Source organism: Dromaius novaehollandiae, chromosome 25 (assembly GCF_036370855.1).
Source record: "Dromaius novaehollandiae isolate bDroNov1 chromosome 25, bDroNov1.hap1, whole genome shotgun sequence".
Classification (NCBI taxonomy): Eukaryota; Metazoa; Chordata; class Aves; order Casuariiformes; family Dromaiidae; genus Dromaius; species Dromaius novaehollandiae.
Window position 1 is genome coordinate 7,149,810 of NC_088122.1, and position 22,077 is coordinate 7,171,886.

Below are 22,077 nucleotides of genomic sequence, written 5' to 3' on the forward strand. Positions count from 1 at the left end.
CACACATACATACACGTACCCCTTTTCTTTTCCTGAGGCCAATGTCTAGAAAACTTATCAGTACAGTATGTATTGGTATGGCAACCAACATTTAATTTCCTTATCTGCCCAAATGAATTTAAACACATATTCCTTTACTTCTCACTATAAGCACCTAAGTCCTATTGAGATGCAACTCTCTAGGCACTTTGTGCATTCTTTTATTACAAAGCACATACAAATTTGGTGTATGGTCTCTAACATTACTATGTCATTTTTAGGAGATACTTCTACTCTTCAAATCTCACTTTCTGATACCAGTTATTGGAACAGTTACTTTATAAAGAAACTTTTTAAAAGAGAAATCAAGACAAATCCAGCGTAGATTAAATGTTGTATATACAAGTACATGCAAAAACTAAATTGCCATTAAAATAGTCTTGTTTGAAGAAGCACTTTGTCCATACTGGAATTTGCCTAATGAATGTGGAGTTACTTGTAACACCTCTTTAATACAAAGAAGGAACAGGTGAATGTTCTGAATTCTAATTCACAGCCATTTGTAATGATCTAAAAAGGCATAATTGAAAGGCTGAGAGAAATCTAGATTTATTTTATTGATTCTGAAAGCAAATATGGTATTGCTGTTTGTCATCTTAGATCACAGTGAAAGTTAGATGGTGTGAAGTAGGTATTCATTTTAATAGGAATAGGTGAACTTCAGTGAGACTTTTAGTTTAAATAGCATGATAGAAAACACTACACTATTTAATCACTCTACATGTTTCATTCATTATTTGATGGGCTGTTACAATTAAAAGTTCTGTTGTTTTTTTTTTTTATTGTGTTACTTCTAAACATGTGCAACAATTGCTGGCCAGTAGAATGTTCTGATTTTAGATTATATAAAGTGTTCTGTTCTCTCAAGATGTTTCTGTAAAGCATAATCTGGCATATCAGCAAAAGTAACAATGATTGCCAGGCTGGGTGAAGCAGTGATGCAGAACCTTTGAATGGGAGCAAAATTTGGGTAAGCTGATTTTGCAAGGGAATTCTACTGTTTGAAAATATTTGCTCTTCTGTACCATAGCTGTTAAGGAGATGATGTTGACACAGTTTTCATATCCTGTCATTTATAAAATTGTATTGATAAATCATCCGATCATACTAGAAATTTTAAAATGTTGAAAGTTTGTGAATATAAAGTAATGTCAGTTTACAAACAAACGAGAATAATTAAAGTTTACACATGACACTGAACATTTTTTTTCCTTTAGGCATTCCTAGCAGACACTAGGGACAAGATTCATCTGTCCAGAATTAGACACCTGTGTCTGGGTTGTCATTTATATTTATTTTCTAAGTTGAAGTAGAGAGCTATGATGCAATTTGTTTCATTCTAGATGGGTCTGTAGAAGAGATCAGATAAATCATGCTCCGGAAGTGTTTATTTCTCACCACTGGCTTTACAGAATCCAAATGGCTGGCCTAGATGGGAAATTCTACATTATAAACCTTTGTGGCAAGATTAATTTCAAGCTTAAAATATCTACAGGTAAATATCTACTAGTATGATAGGTGTCTGCATCTCATTATAATCATGGAGATCTGGCCAAGCCTCCAGCTAGAAGCACCTGGGTTTCCCATAGGGCCACATACATGTTTAGATTGTCTTGGATATCCTAAGTGTGTTAAATGGCAGCAGTGGCCTACATGGGGCACTAATGAGAACCTTATGAGCAATTCAACTGAGCAACTGCTATGTAAGGGTATATTGAATTGCTGTCTAGGCGGTTTTCCATTTCCATGGACTATAATGGATGCTTTGGCACTTTCTTTCTGCATAGAGCTACATGACATCAAAATATAAGTGCCTTAAGCTTGAACTGATCCCGCCTTTAAAGACCAAAAGGTTTTACTAACAATCACCAAAGAGCTCTCTGCTTAATCTTTATAGTAATGAAAATATTGTTTTAAAGGTTATGTGCCATTTTTTTTATTTTACTTTTAAATCAGTTGAGGAGCATCCATTCAGTGCACAGGGCATGTTTCTTCTTTAATTCCATTACTCTGTTCTTTACTCAGTCTGCTATTTAACAAAATAAAAACAAAATATGAAGGTGAATGACTTGATTTAAAACAGTCTTAAAAAAAAAACCAACACTGTAGCTATAAACCTTAAGTTGTGCTTGATTTCTTCACTTGCACAGAGAAAGTGCACAGTGGTCTGATGGTGCTGTTATAGATATAAATTAATAAACAAATATTACTCTCCAATATGATCATCTGTTTTCAGAACAGGTGCTTTAATCTTTCTCTTCTGTGCAACAGTTGTAAAGTTCTGAAATTATACTAGCCTGCTTATTTTAACAACTAACTATAGCATTCTGAATTCCAGTTTAGTAGGAAATCTGTGCGTATGTAAGAAAACCAAAAGTCAAAACAGATTTTCTTTTCTATTAGTCATGTAGAGAACTTTGAGGATAATCATTTCTTCTGGCTACAAGCTATCTTTTAGATTTTACCTTTTTTTAATACAAACATACTTGACTACCGATAGACTTTAGTATGTAATATTCTGGTGATGATGTAACTTCAGAAATATATGTCCATTTGACTTAAACAAATTGAAACCTTTAACACCTATATGTTTGCAGTGTGTATATGTGTGGTTTACTGTATGAAAACAGTTTTGTACCACAATAGAACTCTATCTTAAAGGTGGCATTTATGAAGGATACAGATTTTTTTCCTGAGACAGTGGAAGGAACATCTTTGAGTCAGTAACAATATTACACTTCTCCACCTCTTGTTGAAACTGAAAAGTGCATACATACATGTATATATATATATATATGTACATACATTTTGCTTCTAATACAAATTAATAGTAAGTTGTATGACTAAAAATAAACAGAATTTTCTACAGCAAAAAATCCTTTGTTGAACAGTGCAATGGGGAATGTTTTTTTAATATATTAATACCTACTTCAAAGACCATTTAGCTGTCTTTTTACAGTACAGAAGAGGCTTTTTATGTTTAATCCATTTGAAGCCTAAAAAGCAAACCAGTTTTCCACTTTTTGTAAAGAATGCTTATTTATATGCATTTTGTGTATTGAATCGGATAGAGGTTATTTTTTATCATTATGAAGTGTTCACATAATTACAATCTTTGTTTCTATTTCTGTGCCTTGTTTTCACAGACTAAAACTGGTACTGCATTGTTGTATGATGAAGTATCTGAAAATGCCTATGACATCCGACTGAAGCTTACAAAAGAGGTATTAACAATTCAAAAACAAGATGTCGTCTGTGTTAGTGGAAGTGATCACAGTGCAAATGTAAGTGCTTCTAGATTTCTATGTTTTTGACTGTGTATTTTAATGTCTTCTACAGAGATCAGAATATGCTATTGGAGTGCGAGATATGTTATTCGGTAATAGAAAATATGTAATGATCAATATTTCTTTTGTGCATATTTGGATTCTTGTAGGTAAGAACTTACTTTTTTATCTACAAGATGGTATGTGTCCTTTATTCTGACATGACATTACAAGAAATTAAAAATCTGTAAATATTGAGAGTACAGTATTCTTCCACCAAATATCGTTAGCTTATTAAATGAAAAAAAATAAAAGCAAGAAAAAGCTGTATTTCCAACTGAAAGCATTTTAAGAGTAAACTAATACAAGGACTTTTCTTCATTGATGCATCAAGTATCAACAATTGTCTGTTCAAGGGCATAGAGCTGGCTGGCAGAACACTTGACAGATACTTACTTGCTTCATTTTAATTCTTCTTCAGCCACAGATGGAGCTTACTCAGTGCCAGCATATGTATGGTGTGTTTTTTTTTTTTTTTTTTTTTTTTTTTTACCCAAATTCAGTTACAAAGTTTTTCTAAAGCATGTGGTGTCCTTAAGCTATAGAAAAGTCTTCTGTATCACCATTTAATATTGTTGCTAGAAAATCTAGAGACATTTTGTATAATGAGTACAACAATGGCATCTGTGTTTTGGACATCTTCAAATAGCATTTTATTTCCTCATATGAAAGCGTTCCTCTTAAATCTAAGTGTAGATATCCCAAATTTACTGAGTAAAATAAATTTCATGAACCATGCTGGTATTCGCTAGAACAATGCATGGCAGCCTCCTCAGAGAGAGGGCAAAAAGGGAGTCTTTTGTCTATTTGTTATATGGCACATTTCATCTGAACATAAAATCTAGCACTAGGAGTTATCATGTAAGTTTATGATATCCTGTTGAGGATTAAGAGCCAAAAAGTATATAGGGGTATCTGTATATGCATGCATACACACACACACACACACACACACACACACACACACACACGTGTGCATATGAGAGTGAGAGTGAGAGCCTGCTTATGTAACACATACATACATAAATTTCTGCTACAGTAAATATCTGTATTTTTTGTTTAATATCACACAAAAACAAACAGCTTTTAGAAGTTAGAAACTATATACTGGTTTCAAACCTTGTCTGTGTAATTCAATGGAACATGACTTGCTTTTAAAAATGTGCAAAAAGACTGCATCAGTGGGCAGCTAGTGGAAGAACACTTAGTGAAGTGAAAGGCATGTCACATTCCGGTTGGTTTGCTGAAATAAATATAAGCCTGAGCCAAAAATCGTCAACTTGTGTATACTTTCCACTTCACTGAGAAACATGAAAAGGTGCAGACTTTAACTACAGACATTATTGGTAGCACTGAGAAGTTGTATGCAAACTGTGGTTACAAAAGTCATAGTAAAATGTTTTATGGCTGCAATTCATGGTGTCTGTACATATAAGCATACATGATGGCTCTGGTCTTGGTGGTATCTAGATGCCTTTTGTATAAATTTTCTTTCATTGAAAAAACAGAAATTCATCCTATTTAATTCTGAGATAGTTCTTGACTGAATTAACACAGGCTAGTTGCATCTGAGAAAAAAAAAAGTATCAAATCTGTATCTGTATTGATCATCTCTCATTGAGCAAAAAAGCAAGCCTGATGCACTTTACTGCTACATTTTATGTGTCCCCTAAGTAGCATTTCTTGGAAGAAGACAGGACAGGAAAACAGGCTCTGATAATACTTGGAATTTTAAGATAAGAAGTAGGATTTTGAAAAAAGTTCTGGAAAGTAAGAGTCAATGTAGAGTACCAGAGCTCTGACATGTAGCCACTGTGTACGAAATGAGCTGAAGATCCTAGGTTGTATTTCATGACGAGTAACAATTAAAAGTAGGTAAGCCTAGAGATAAGGGCATAGCCTGGGACTACGTCAGAAAGTAAACAGCTTTTCCAGTATATAGAAGTAGCATTAATGTGTAGAAGTGAGGGAGTTTCATATACAGTTCAGATGGCAATCTAGGTTTGAGTTGCAAAGTACTATGTGGCTCTAGATACGAAGTTCATTAAGAAGGAATTCTTCCTCATTGCACTGTTTGTAGGCAACATGGTAATTCTGCCAAGCTGACCTTTCCAGGAAAACACTGAAACATCAGGTGATCATACACAAACAACTGGGTCTTCCTCAACCTGTCCAGTTGCCTATACTGTGGTAGAGCCTATAGCTTTGTACTTTTCTAAATTCATTTAATTCTCGTCTTCACATGTTATTTTGATGTTACGGCTGAACTTTTTCCTTGTTTCCTTTAATGGACAGGAGAATATTTTCCTCACTATTTTTCTCCATATTGCTATAATTGGTGGGGGTTTTTTTTAAACAAATGCATTGAATTTATATAATAGAAATTATAAATTGAAAAACTGAATTGTTTTGAAAATCTTAATCTTTATCATTTGTTTATGATTTTATTATAATATTACAATATTATTACTATTACAATATTTATTGATTGTTTACATTAATCCTAAGTTATCCTTAAGTTTTCCTCAAGTTTTTTGTAGGTTTTGTTGCTGAAGACTCTAAAATGTAAATTACAAAGCTCTTACCTGTTGCTTTTCTATGGGCCTTTCAAGATCTCCTCAAGTTGTCCCTTCTTGAAAGTGTTATCTTCAATCTGCATGAGTTTCTGTTGTCAAACTCAAATGAGAAAAATGGATTAAATCAAGGCTTCGTGGCAATATTTGCTTTGGTTTACTTTGGACCAAATAGAAACTTTTGGAGCATTAGTTTTTAAAATAAATGCCAATTGAGTGTAATGTAAAGATGAGCATTTTAGTTTTTACAGAATATAAATTACCAGTATGTAGGAACTCAAAGGCAGAATTTGAAATCAGGGTGAAATAGCTGGAAGTCCTCTAGCACTCTCTTTGCTAACTCTAAAATTTTGAAGAAAAATTCAGAAGAGCTAAATGTTTTAAGTGTTTCAAGAAAATAATTTTGCTTGTCCTCTATATGACTATGTAGAATTCAATATATTAATAGAAAATTGTAACCTGAAAGGCATTTCTATAGCAGTTATAGACAATCACATTGTCTTACTGATTTATTCTCTTCCTTTCTACACTTTGCCTTTATTATTTATTATTCATAGTTAATCTGTATTTTGCACACAGCCATTCATCACACTATTTCCTTTATAACAAAAATAAAAATAACTCATTTGCTTTCTTTATGTAATCATCTCAGATATGTAGGAGGAAAAAAACTTCTGCTTTTAGAGTTGCTTTTCGTAGGTGGAATATGTGAATGGGAAAATATTGAAAGTTCTGTATCTACTTGTGACAGTACTTAATTCTCTAGCCAGTTTTGTGGAAAGCATTCCATGTTACCTGTTCTGCTCCGCTATCAGTTCTTTCTCATATACTTCCAGCCTCCATGGGGCCGACCAGTTCATTGAGCTTGTGCAATACAGAGGACTACACAAGCCACTGGGGTGGGTTAGACTTTCAGCAACACAGATTGCTCCATAAGCATCTCACATTGATTGTACAGATAAAAGGCAGGTCCTCTCACTGTAAAATACTACTAAGAGTAAATTACTTCTACTAGCATCATCTTGACCTTTACTTGTTTCGTATTTTGTCTCTGCCATACATTTTTAAACACTGAGAAAGCTGTTCACCTGTTCATGAGAAAATGTAGAGCTGGTTTTCTGTAATTTGATGGCAGTTCATCCCATTTCACTAGCCCATTTCACTAGACATTTGACTTGGATGTAAAATAATAAGGGAGAGGAATGTGGTTTGTGGAATTCAAGGTATGTATAGAAGAAATAGGTAAAGAAAGAGTTGTCTTTGCATTTCGATACCAGATTCTACACAATAGAAAAGATGGCTTTTAAATATGTAAAAAAATCCTTCCAGAAGTGGAACCACTGTGGGAAATAATATGTTCTCAGTGTTTGATTATATATTATTTGATTATCTCTCTATATATGTTATTAAATATGTGTTCCTTCCAACAAAATGTTTCAGTCATTCAGACTTGGAAAGTCCAAGCACTCCAAACAAGTCTTTGTGACTTACTTCACAGGGTTCTCATTGGTAGGAAAAAGGAGAATGTATGGGAGAATCATTCATAGAAGCAAAATTTGAAAATACTGACAGAAAAACAGGTAATTTTTTTTTTCAGGATGAATAGTTTAACAATACCCACAGAAGCAAATTGGTTGTATGGTAGCTAGGGAAAGAATCCATTATCAGTTAAAGGAGAAACAGGACGGCATTTGTTTCTATACTTTCATAATATGATGTGCTTTACTAAGATGTGATATTTCTGTAATTTTTTGCTTGTCCACTTGTTAAAATTAGTTTCCCATATATTGCTAGTGCCTCACTATCTTACTATCTAGTAAGTGCTATCTTACTTCTCCTGCTGTCAGCCCAGTTTTATGCCTCTCCACTTTTCATAAACATTTTTTCTTTTCCTTTCTATTACCTTTCTGTGTCTATTCCCTGCGAAGTCCACTTGCAAAGTAAGAAAAAAAAATGCATTTAGCTTTTTATCACTATTAATCAGTCCCTCCCACAGAGCTGAATTGTCTCTGACTTGATCAGTGGTAGAACAAATAGGTTTCTGATGCAGGCTCTTGGCTTGTTAATTGGAAGAAGACTCTTCAGAGGCTTTTGGAAGACTAATATAATTAGAATAACAAAAGCTTCACATTCTGGGCACACAATCCAGTTTCACAGGTCTTGTCTTAGCTGGAGTTTGCCACATCCAGATAAGGTAGGTGAATAGGGACAAAAAATAGCAAGACTGGTTGTTTTGTTGATCCAAAAAAAAAAAAAAAAAAAAAAAAAAAAAGAGAAAGAAACAAGCATCTGAATGTACTGTTTAAATCTCTGATGAGACTGCTATGACTTTTTTTCTTTATAACTCAGATGCTAATAAGGACAGAAAAGAACGTTCTTTTAGCAAACCTCTAGAGAATAGGTCTGCATTAAAAGTTTCTTTATACCCCAAGTACATTTCTGTCTAGGTAACTACTAATATTACTGTTTGCCCAGTGCCCATTCTGCCATAAGAGCTAATAACTAACATTTCTATTTATTTGGAAATATCAAGCTGGTGATTAAAGAAAGACTTTTCTTTTTGAAAATTAGATTTTTTTGTATGGAGGAAATACATTATTTAGCCTTTTGTTATTTATTTTCCATACTCTGGGAAGCTGGCCTAGATATTTAGAAGACAGATATCAAATAATGCTTTAGGATATATTATTAAAGATCATAAGCTCCTGTTGCTGTCACTTTGAGAACAGTTAGAAGTTTATATCACAAAATAAATAATAAATATGAGTATTCATCAGCATGACAAACAGAAAATAACTTTGGTTTATTATTAAAGGCAAAAAAGTAACTAGCATTGACAAAAATAGTAATAAATGTACGGAGGAGAATAATAAAAGGGACACTGTAGATATCCCTGAAAAAAAAATCTCCCTGAGATATGGTCAGAATCTAGCTGAGGTTAAGTGCCCTTACCAACAAGGTAGAAAAGAGAGCAATACAGTATCAGTATTTCTGCGTTGCTAACCAGGCAGACAGATATATGCATCCTTTATTAAAATTTAAATTAATCTGTTGTTGTACATGGGGCCATGACAAACTGTCAGGATTGGTAAATTGCTACTGTATATATTGCAAAAGATTGTGCAACAGTTAAAAATCTTCGATAGCTAGATGCAGAATATCTGACTGTGTGGAAACATAAGCATCTTTAGTGATAGAACAGGACACCGGTGGATACAGCCTCTATTGTTCATCTTTGCCTTCACACCTGCCAACATGTAACAGCGAATGCCATTGAAATTATTCAGCTAAAGAACAGCTGTGTTCTGGAAGGATTTAGCTGTAACTCTTGTTATAGCATGTCTTTTTACTTGAAAGAAATCAGCTTATTCTTAATGGAAAAAGAAAGAAATATTAACTACATATTGCCACTGGGGCCATATATGTAATAACAGTTAGCAACTCTGAAAATCCAGATTTGTAGATAATCTGCACAGCCTTCATCTATATTGTTGCTCTCACAGTCTGGGATCAGTCCAAGTCTCAAATCCTTTCTTATCACCAAAGATAGCTCCTGTCCCAAATTAATCTTACAACTCAGTGAGGGAGTTCCTGGAGATTCTTGTGAACTTATACCAATACTTATACCAATATTGTCACTGAGAAATCTGTAATATGATCACCACACCCTGGAGAATGAACTACACTGTGGTTTCTCAGACTCATTCTTATTAGAATTGATCGCAAGATAATTTAGATTGAAAGGGATCTGTGGAGTCATCCAGTTCAACCTCCCACTGAGATAGGGGTGGAGTCATCTAGTGCAACCTCCCACTGGAAGCAAGGATAGCTTCCAAGTTTGTTCAAGTTGCTTGGGGCCTTGTCCACTCAAGTTTATAATATCTCCAAGGATGGAGATTCCACCATCTCTCACCAGGGCAGCCTGTTCTAGTACTTAACCACTTTCACTGTGAAATTATTTCCCATTATACTCAACTGGAATTTCCTTTGCTGCCAGTGGTGACTGTTGCCTCTCCTCTTTTTATTGTGCACCTCTGAGAACAATCTGGTTCAGTTTTCTTTATAATCTTCCTTTAGGTTGGCAGGCTTTAAAAATAGAATGAGTGACTTCATTTTACTCTATCAAAAATGAACTAAGACTTTGATCTGCAGTAATGGAAATAGTTATAACAACATAAACTGATAAAAATACCTTATTACACTTAGCAAGGATCATCTACAGCTGTCCCAGATCTCAGCTTGCATGTGAAAAGATCTGCTTTGCCTCTGTACAAACCTCTACTGGTCCTGGCATGCCTCAATTTTTATAGCTGCATTTTTTTTCCTGTTGCTTTGGGGTAAAGATGACATCCTGTACAAAAAAACAAACAAACAAACAAAAAACCTGTGTTAAAAGTTCCAACTATCTCTTATATTCACAGTACTTTCTTGCTTTCTGTTTACTTGCCTTTTATTACAGCTTACCTCCTTTTCATGGCACTGGAGAATGAAGTATCACATGTTGCCATAGAGGATTACTGCATGCTTTTCTCTCTATTGAGCTTTCTTGACCTGTAGTTCCATTTTCTGCTTAATTTATTCCACTTCCTGACAAGTTACAGTGTCTTTTTAAGACTATAAAACTATTTCTAAGACTATAAAACAGTATTTTAAAAATCACATGGATTTAGGGCTAAAATTTATACAGACAGCCTTTGAGCAAAAAGCTTCTGCTGAAGGCTAAACATGTTACAACCAACAGTATAACACATTCTGTTGTAAAACCGGTCTTTGATTTCCACCCTCCTCCAATACATGGAAGAGCCTTTACATTATTTTTCATTGCATTATATAACAGTTTACCTAGTTAAGGGTAAGGTGCTGGTGGTTACAGTTCCCGAGAGAGCCGTATTAACAACCCTTAGAAATACATGAATATGGCAGATTCAGTCTTAAGTGGCTGTGAAACCTTCACTGTTTTCTTAAGATTTGTGATACTCATGGTCTTTCATAAAGGCTGTGGGACATATGTAAGTAGTAACAGGAGTCAGTAAGGAAGCAATCAAAATTCAGTGTTTCTTGGCAATTATTTAATTAAATTTAATAATTTGTTTTTTGATCCCAGACTATAAAGTACTGCAACAAGGAACCTCTCTAATCCAGTCCTAGATATTGGCATTGCAATTCTTCTGAAATGCTGAATGATATGTGAAGTCTACTAGCCTTATCATGGGTGCCTATACTAGTCAGTGATAAATCATAATCCAGTACCATCTCTAGTTACAGCTGTCATGTACACTCTTTCTCCCAGGCATAGTTTTTCTTCTGACTTCCACCTTGATAGAATTTTGGCAAATGCAGTCCCTTCTGTAGTTTAAAATCCTTATTTCTAGCAAGAGTGTTGGGCAAAGGGCAGACTGCATCCAGTAGGAAGTGGAAGTGTGCTGCTCATCAGCGAGCAGTGAGGGTTATGTGAGTGTAGGTGGAAATCTCAATATATGGCAGAATATTAAATATATGCAGAGCAATATGCTGAGGAAGCTCTGGGATTGAACAGGTGGAGGGGTGTAGCTGAGAAAATCCTTATCTGCAATGATCTCCCCACCAAAGGATTTTACATATTCTTGTTCTGCGCTGGATGTCTGCATTTGGTGGTACATTTTACGTTTACATTTTACATTCTCACAGCATCTGTCTCTTCAATCATTTTTTATCTTATAACTTCCTGTGGCAGCTTCAGCAATAAGAAAAGATAAGATTTGGCTGATATCTTAAGTATCTTCATCTTCTTATCCCTTTTTGTATCATGCTATTTCTTTCCTTGCACCCATGTGGGACAGGTTACAGAGTTGTTTTAGCTTTTCTTATTGTACCTTTTTGTTCCACTTCTTCCTTTCCCCTGAATATTTCCCAAGGGATTGGCTGGTAAATTCTGCATTATTGTTTAAGGCTGGCTTTTGTTTTGTATCGTCACCCTGCCATGTCACTTGGAGAAAATTTGGTGCCTTATTTCCAACATCTAAGATGGCCTTTTGAGGTTATTCTTTCCAGTAGAGGAGATTACAACCACAGAACTGGGAATAAAGTTTCTTTATCTAATAAAAACAACAAAGACTTTGAACTACTATGAACAATGCCGCAGTGAATGATTTCCTTGCTTGCATTTTCCTAGCTTGCTGTTTAGCCACTTACCTTGCATAAGTTAATAGTGTGTTATGGTTTGAGATGGAGCTGGCAATGTGGAGGCTAGATGGCCTCAGGTACCAAAGCACGTTTAATCACAGATATATGGACAAGTGACACAGCAGCCTTACAATGGAGGAGGTGGCAGGAAGAGTTTGGGCGGGCCAAATGTTGACATTTCTCCTATGACCTGCCTGTGCCCTGGCGGTGCAGACCAGGTGGCCCTGGAGGACACGGGGGCCAGTGCCCTTGGGCACTCCGGCAACCTCCATGGGCGCTTTGCTGGGTCCACGTGGCAACCTCAGCACTCTCAGCTATGGGTGAAAATGCCTGGTTCTGATTGGCTCAAATTCCCGTGGCACCTGGTGATTGGCTGTTGCTGGGGAAGGGGGCACACACAGCCTGCCCCTCTGGAAGGTTCTGCATGCTGTGGCAATGGCATGTTCACAGCTTTCAGTGTGATTACCAGGTTGTTTACCCTAAAATTACTCCCTTATTCTTGTCTGCTTCTTTCTAACTATAGTACAACCAGTGCCAACTGCTAAATAGTCATGACTGCCAGCTAGCATCTCCTAGCCTTGTTATGATTTATCTTGGATACAAAATAGATTGCATGACGAACAATTGTTTAAATAATTATTTCTCCTTTTCTAGAAGGCCTTTCTTTGCTGTATGAGTGTACTTTTTTAGAAAGAACTCAAATTTCCAAGTGTTTATGTTTGTGTATATTACTTTTATAGCCACCTAGGATCATTACATGTATATATGCTGAATATATATATATACACACACAGTATATATATATATGTACTATATATATACACAGTATATATATATACACATACTGAATCTTTTCCCAAATATATCCCTTTATATCAAATTGTGTGGAAAGCTTAAAGTACCTCCTTATGAAATCTCTCCCCTTGTTCATTAACGCACAAATAGAATACTCTTCATAATGAAGGATCCCCTTCCTCGACTGCCAGCGCTGGATGTTGACAATCTGGTAATGATGACAAAATGGGTAGACATTGATGGGTGGATGTAAAATCCTGCTACAAAACACTAAACTGAATTCTGTGATTGTTCAGTGACAGACAGCAAGCAGCACCAAAAATTAGAACTATAATCGGCTTCTGACATTGGCCCTTAAGCTCCATTCACATCTCTAGAAAAGTCTTTTATATATTTGTATCCATCCACATGCAGAGATAAACTTTTCTATCAAACCATTGTGTTTTAAAAGAACATAATAGGTCACCTATGTCAAGAGCTATCTCATAACTAAAAGACAGGTGTTTGACCACATAGTTCTCCAAATTACATTTAAAAAGTATCATAAGGCAAGTCTCGATGTTCTTTGAGAAACTTTATTAAAGCTGTTGGTTGTTTTCAGCTATATCATTCTCAGGAGTTAGGTCTGTGAGCCAGAGTTTATGATTTATTTGTAGGGAAATACACTTAAAATGAGGAGGGTAATTCATGTTTTTCCTGACATAGAAAGATTTGAGAAGTGGATTAAAAACTTTTTGAAAAATACATAGTATTAAAGGATAGTTTCAGTAGCAATGGAAATTGTTACAACCTCCACTTTATGCCTCCAGTTACCAACTAGTCTCTTCTCTAGTTACTGATCTCTTGCTCTTCTATTTGGTGTCTATGTTTTCAAGTTTGCATTGCATTTGCTTTTCAACATATTCTCGCATCATTCTTGGAGTTCTTTAAAGTTTTTGCCTTGCTGCTGTCTGTTTCAATATTGATGACTGAGATCTTTTAAGCTCCCCAATCTGTTTAGTTATATGTGCTATTTCAATCTAGAGCTCTCCTGAAATTGTCTCTCCCTGAAATTCTCTCTCCCAGGGCTTCTAAAACCTTTTGGGACTACATCTAAGCAAAAAAATGCAGGCTTAATTAACAAATATATTTTTGGTACTGCTTTCATGCTTAAAGCTTTGGAGAGCTACAGGTTGTTGAAAGCGACATAAGTACTGAACTGCATCCTGCCCAAGTCTGATTTCATCTGTGGTCTGTGCGTGTCAGCATCTTAGGTTAGGGCAAAATCCTTTCTGCTTATTCACATCGTGAACAGCTTTTTTATGCATTGCAGTTGTTTGCCCTTGTGCACAGAACAAGATCTTGTTCTGAAATAAAGCCCTTGTCTCTGAGCTACATACTGTGACAAGATATAAACCCACTGGTTGTGCTCTGGCCTCCCTTCAGAACAAATGTTGTTCCATGAGCATGATAGTGACTGAGGAACAAACGAGTTGATCACTTCTAAATATTACTTCTAACCACAAAAGTTAGTTTAACTCCACCCTTTCACTTTTGCAGCTACAAGGGTTTTTTTTGCCTAGAAATTGCTTTTGCTTCTGTCGTGATGACTGCTGATGTTAGTCTTTCATGAAAAGCAAAGTGCTTCCTTAAATGCAGTTGCATTGTCTTTGAACATATCTAAGCCTGTTCATGGTCAACAACCATGAACTCCAGTGTTTCCATGCTTTGGAACAAGACAAAGGTTTTATTCAGGCATGTACAACTGGATTTCTGGATTGCTCCTTCCCCCTCCCTCCCCCCCCCCCCCCCCAATAAGCTACATTTTCATTTAAAGGCATTTAAAGGACTTTTTTTTTTTAATTAAATACTGGCTTTACCAATAAGATGCTTTTTTTATTTACCCTTTTGGTTGTGTTCTGTGCTCTGACTGTCTGCCCTAACAGGTGGCTGGACTCATTTTCACAGAGGGTCCTGTCCATCCTATAGTTCTCTCTACCATGCACCTATAAAATTCCAGGAAATAGCTTTTTAACACTGGATATCTAATTGGCATCAAGAACAAAAGCGCAAAAATTGAAATGAACTCACAGACAACATTCATATCTGCACACAATCCCTATATGCTAATTCTTGTGAGTCAACTTTGGTTTCTTGGACCAAAGAGACAGTGTTTAGGAATTTTATTTCTATTCAAACCTTAAATAGAATTCACAGGAAGAATTCATCTTATGCACCTACATTTTCTAACTTTTCATTTTATGACCTTTCAATGATTTCAGTTTTTCCAGAAACAGATAGCAGATTTAGTAGAGATATCAAGATTGGAACCCATCATTTTGCAGTGGGATTTACGCCCAGAGTTAGGCTTTGTTTCAACTTCTCCATTTGTTTGTCTTACCCATCTGTTACAGGCTTTTGCCTGTCATCTTAAATTTCCAGTTCTGTGTAGCAGTACTTTTTTATGAAATGATAGATATGTTGGTCCTTGAAACCTCTTGTTATTATTATAGGGCTATATAAGAAGTGTTAGAAGTAATCTTAATCTTGCAAATTCCATTATTCTGTAATATTAAGAAAATTATAGTCCTATTTGGGCTTTGGCAGTGAATGTGTATTTCTGTGCTTCCCTCTAAAAGATTCCTTGATTGTAAATTTAGGGGAAAAACTGAACATCTAATTTTATAAAATTTTGTGACGAAGTATTGACCATACAATGCTAAAACTTTATAACAATGAGAATGTTACTGGCCTACTCTTTTTTAAAATTAACTTTTTAAAGAAAAAGCCTGTTTCCAAAATATACATTTCTCCACAGTAAACTAAGTCAAAATGAAACAGCTAGGCTATACAGTCACAGAACTGCTTCTGCCTACCATGCACTTAGGTAAATCTGTTTTCTCTTTCTATGTTGGTACTTTTGATACTTGTCAATTTAATCTGTTTCTTAAAGCTTAGAAGCTAGCTAATATCATTCCCAAAATGTTAACCCAATTCTTAAACATAATGATAGGTATTACACAGCCAGTATCACTTGGAAAAATGGACAATTGAATCCTTGTCTACTTGCAGCAATAAAAGGTCCCACAAAGGTAGGAATGTTTCATATTGGTATCCTGAACAATTACAGTTTTAATAATTACATTCTGTCTACTCAAATGCACCTTGAAGTTCCATGCAGTCCACTTATTCTTCCTCTAATCTCCTAGAAACAAGAGACCCAAAAGCCTGCTATGCTATCTGCTGTAAGAGGTACAGAATTACTTCTGCTTTGTAGCACAATTTGAGTAAGTGATCTTTATAGTGTACACATCGAGTACTTTGGAAACCTTCAGAATGAATGGCTTTAATAAATAAAAAATTATTAAAGGATATAATTAGTAAAACAAAACACTAGTTAAAAAACAAAATAGTATTATTTTCAGATTTTCTGTTCAGATTCAGATTGATAATTGTAACACTTTCTAAAGAGTTTTCCTTGCCTATACAGAAATAATATTACACAGTTATCATACAGTCAACTGTAGTGCTATATTTTTGTGGTTGTTTCTTAAGACAGCTACAGATGTCTGCCTCACTTTAGCCTCAAACCATAAATAAATTAGTCTGAATAGAAAAATTATACATAACATACAGGCAACTAAGAGGTAAAATAAGCTGTCTCTGTATTTGAATTATACAAAAACATTAGGTTTTCATCATGCATAAAGTTATCATTTATGTCTTCAGAAGATTTGGTTTTTTACAAATATTAGAGTTTGGTTTTGGCATGAAGTTCTTGTATTAGAATTTTGTTTCATAACTGCATACAAAACTAGTATAATTTTCTGTCCAAGTTTCATTGCTGTGAAATTTTGTCTGCATAAGTACTGATTCAGACCTAAGATCTACTGAGTCTAGTATCCTTTTTTCAAAAGTAGCCATTAATGTATCCCTAGGAAAGGATAAGGATAGGGCAGGAATATATGATGCTTTTCTTAACACTTTCCCTGCCTGAAGTTATTCAGGGTTTTCCGAAGCAAAATGTAGTTTGTATTAGCTCTTAACAGAATTATTTTCCATGTCCAGTCTAGATTTTCAGCATCCAAAATTTTTTTCTCATCAGACGCTATAGATCTGCTACTCATTGCACAAAGAATCACCCGTTTTTGTTTAATCTGAGCCTAGCTCCTAACAGTATCATTTGATGCCTCCTAATTCATGTATTGCAAAAGATGATAAAGACTGGTTCCTATTCACTGTCTTCCATGCCACTTGTGTTTTTTTAAGACTCTCCTGATCCCCAGTCCATCTCTCTTCCTGGCTGAGGAGTTACAGGCTATTCTGTTATTCTTTGTACAGAAGCTCTTTTGTCCTTCCATCATCCTTATTGGCCTTCTCTAAACCTTTTCCAGAAGTTTTACATATGAGGGGACCAAATTGGTATACATAATTCAAGGATAGGTGAACTTTGGATTTTTACAGTGGTATAATTTACATATATGTATACCTATATATATACATACCTGTATACACACACACACTCACACATATATTTATTTATATATTTTATCTCTATTCTTTTGCTTAGACTTCCTAAAATTTGATCTGTGTTTTTGACCACTGCTGAAGACTGAACTGATGTTGTTGTGGAACTATCTATTTTAACCCCGAGGTTTGACTCCATTATAGAAATAACTGATTTAGAAATAATCCTAACTTTATATAAAAGTAATATATGTGGGGGAAAAAAAGACTCTCTCATTAACACTTATCTACTATTGTCTTTTATCTGCTATTTTATAATTACTATTTCATGAGATCCTTCTGCAGATATTCCAAGTTCACTCATCCTTCTTGTCTCAGGTATAAGCAGTGAAGATAATCTCACTATCTGACCCTGGTGATTTGCTATGTTATTTAGTCAATTTGCTCCTAAAGTTATTTCAGAATCATACAGATCCATATATCATTTGTGCTACAAGGAGTATTGGAGGAACATTTCTATTTGCTTTCACAGTAAGCCCTAATGAAAAGTGTTCATTTATCTTCCCTCTAACAGCTTTATTTTCTCTTAGTACTCCTTTATATCTTCATCATAAATTGGCCCTGCAGTTTCTTTGGCAGACCTCCTGCTCCTGATATATTTGAATATTTATTATTATTTTTGATTGTTTTTGATTCTTTGATTCTTTGATTCTTTGTTTCTTTTTGTCAGTTGTTTTTTGAACTCTCTTTACTTCCAATGTCTAATTCTGTTTTTATATTTCATTTGCTTATGTTCCTTTCTCTTGTCTTCATTTCAATATGATGTCCACTCCTTACATCTGATAACCTCTCTTATCCTGCTATTTAGCCATGCTGCTTTCATTTTGTCTTTGTTAAGCTTTGTTAAGCCACATTCAGTGGCTCTGCATTTCCAGCGTGGTAACCTTAAGTAGTCTTCACACCGCCTATGAAGATTTAATATTCAACTTTATATTCCTTTTTACCAAACTTCCTTACTTTTGCATAATTCCTCTTTTGGGATCAAAATTGCAGTGGAATTTTTGAACTTGCTGCTCTTGCAGATGTTGAATCTAAAGTACACAGTGGTTGCTGCTACAGAGTAGATCCTTTGTGGTATTCAAGACAGGAGCAAGCTCCATAAGCAGCTGCTCCATGAAGCAGTCACTGATAGACACCTACATTTTATTGACTGTGTTATATTCTGGTGTGATATTTGTCTGATCTACATGAGGTTAATTTAAATCTGTCATCAGTGTTATATTTCTCATTTTCATCACCTCTTTGCATATCTCGGTTACTGTTGTCAACCTAGTTGACTCGTATCATTGTAATATACAGTCTTGCTTGTATTTAGCTTGGAATCCATAGAGATTTTGTTTTATTTGATGAGGTAGTTGGTTTATTAGTTTTCTTTGAGTCTAAGCTCTTTTTTCTCACAGAGCCTCTACTCTGCTGTTCATGCAGACTATTTTACCTTTACTATATGTATGTATATTTATGTATAGTTTTCATTCTGGCATTACAGTCGTCTTCTACCTCTCCAAAAACCCTTCACTTGAGCATACAGCATTTCTCTGCTTATATCCATAATACAAGCATAGTCCACAATAATGCTCACCTGTACTTCTTTCCCAGCCCTACAGTTTAAAATTTCACTTACAGCCTTCCTGAATTTTAAGTACCAGCAGCTTTGGCTTATTTACAGTCCAGATGAAGTGTGTGCCTCCTGAACGGGCTCCCTTTATTTCAAAAATTCCTTCAGTTTCTGATGAATCTGAATCCATATTTCTTGAGTTATCTTTTCAGGCAGACATTAGAGCTTTGTCTGTCTCCTCCGTCCTGTGGGGAGTATTGGAAGCATTTTGGGGAATCTTACTATAGAAGTGCAGGTCTCCAACTTACTTCCTTGCAATCTAGTTTTTATCTCTAGAGCTTATTTCCTGAATTTCCCTATGTTGTTGGTACTCATGTAGATCAAACCTACAGACTCCTTCCTGTTTTTTTCTGGGCTGAGCAAGATTCCTGTGAGATGTATCACCTTGCACTTGACTAGACTTTCTGGAGTCTTTTCCCTGGTGTCAAAAACCTGTCTATTTGCCTGATGGTCATTTACCACTATTTCAACTATCTAGGATCTCAGTTTTAAGAAAGAGATTCTCACAGCAAGAAAATACATGACCATCCTCCACTGGGAGAACTACCAGTGGAGTTACATCCCGCATCACTAACCTGTGCATCCTGTCATGAGACTAGACTTGGGGATCCTGCTATATGATGTTCCTGAAAGTCTCTGTAATGAACCATGTATATATGCTGTCTTTCCCGTGCGGAAGGAACTCAGACATATGATACTAACATGGTAAATTGCATAGCTCTCATCATCTTGCATGAATTCTGCCTTCATATCTTCTTTAAACAGATAAAGTTCATACAAATATTAAATACTTAGAAAAAAATATATTTAGGCATTTTGCATTAGTAATACAGAATAAATTGTACTTTAATCTTTAGGTGCCTCCCTTCTTACTCTGTAGGATGAGGCTACTTGTGATAGATTTAACTGATTTTATTTCTATGGGTGAACCCAGATATTGTAGCGGTTAGTACCATAAAAAGCCCATGAGGATTTTAATAATTCTGCATTTAGAACTGAATTAAATCTGTGTTCATGAAATAACATGATAGATCATGGTTTAAAGAAAAATAAAAAAGAAATATCATTTCATTTTAAGGTCTAAAGGCCATATTATTGTTAAAAAATGTTCACTATTTTAAATTCCAATTATGGTTTACCCTGGTAGCAAGGTTTAAAATGTTGTGTCTGTAGTCTGAATGTGTCTATTTTCAACTTCATGTCACTGAAATTTGCACTATATTTGTCTGTAAGATTCACTCTTCTGCCAAGGAAGTTGCTTAAAACTGTGCTTGACCATCCCTGAAATACGCTTAAAAAAGCTAAATAGGTTCAAGTCCTGGTATCTGTTTCACTACAAGACAAACCTCTCAAGCTGTTTGGCATTCTTGTGGCTCTTCTTTGCTGCCTCTCCAGTTTGTGTGTTATCATTTTCAAAATGAGCTTATCAGAACTTGCTGTATTTGTTCAAGTGTTTGCACCACTGCCAGATACAGAAATAATTTAAGTGTCCATATTCCTGCTTAATAGTCACCTAATGATGTAGGATTACACTAGTGCTTTTGGCTGTGGTTTTATTTAGGAACACAGATTTTTCTCATACTCAGTAGAACTCACTTTTTTTGGAAAATCACCTTTTTCCAGATAGAGTGCTCTGCTCTATTTATTTATGGAATTTGTTTTCCTTGTTACAAGAAGAATTTATCTTTTATTTGCTTGTATTAAAATATGTATTGTAACTTACTTCCAATTTAACAAATCATCAAAATAACTATGTACTCAGAATCTGTCCTGGTGATCATTACTTCTCACTTTGTGTCAAACAAACAATGTACAAACATTATTGCAATTAATTTAGATTTTCTTTCAGATCACTAATTTTTTTAACTTTTTTAATAATCCAGGGACTGTCACTACCCTACCAGAAGCATACCCACTTAATGATGACTTTATCTTAATTAAATTTTGATTTGGAATCTTTTAGTTAGCCAGTTTAAATGCATTTAAAATATGCCATATTATTTTGCGTAGTTTTATTTTTTTCATTAAGCATTTTTGTGGTGTCAGATTGGTGCCTTATGTGGGTTATTACAGCACTGGTACCTGTCACTAAGACTGGAAACTGCATAACAAATATTAATTTAATTTGAAAAGCTCTGTTTTCCATAAAATTATTCTCCTTTAAATTTTTATGAGCTGGGTTGATTGCTATTCTGTAATGGAACAGGTGGTTGGTTGACAGAGTATGATCATCCGACCTTTAAGCCCCTGTGATATAATGAATGTATATATGTTTTAAATATTGACCCAATTTTAGCTTTCTTCTATTCTTCTGCAATTATACACTCTTCAGTTTTTGGAAAATTGAAAATCACTAACAAAAATCTATCTTTCAGTGAAAATCAGAGGTAGGATTTGGTCTTGTATGACCATTAGTCATGATCATAGCGAACGATATATGATTATGTAATAGCAATACTGTTTCATAAGACAGATTTATGCAAACAGTTGAGATGAGTTTGTTTAAATGATCTTGATAATGACACTGTCCAGCTTTTGGTATTTGACTTGGCAATTTGAACATCTTTACATGTAGAGGGTTCCTTTGCATTTTTTAAATGTAGCTCTAATTTAAAAGGCTGTTACTAAAAAAAAGAAAAATAGATATATGTGTAATAACTTATGTCAAAGTATGTTTTAATAGGAGTATTTGGAGCTACATAATGACCTATGCTATAAGCTATGAAAATATAAATATCAAAATTATAGCAAACTATTATGCGAGTAGAGTGCTTTGTAGGGCTCTGAACTGAATAATCTAATCGGTATTATCAGTTGAAATTTATCTGTCAACTGTATAAAATATGTGTATTAGTTATAGTTGAATGGAGAAAATGCCAATAGACAATATCTTGCTTGTTTTTTTATTATAGAAAGGCAAAAGCTGTCCTTGCAGCATATGTACATTTCTTGCCAAATAATGCTCAAGTAATCTAAACTCTGAAATAATTTATTTCATCATTTCTGTACAATGAGTTATATTGGGACAATTTTTTTAGAGAGGATAAGTATAGGTGCAGGG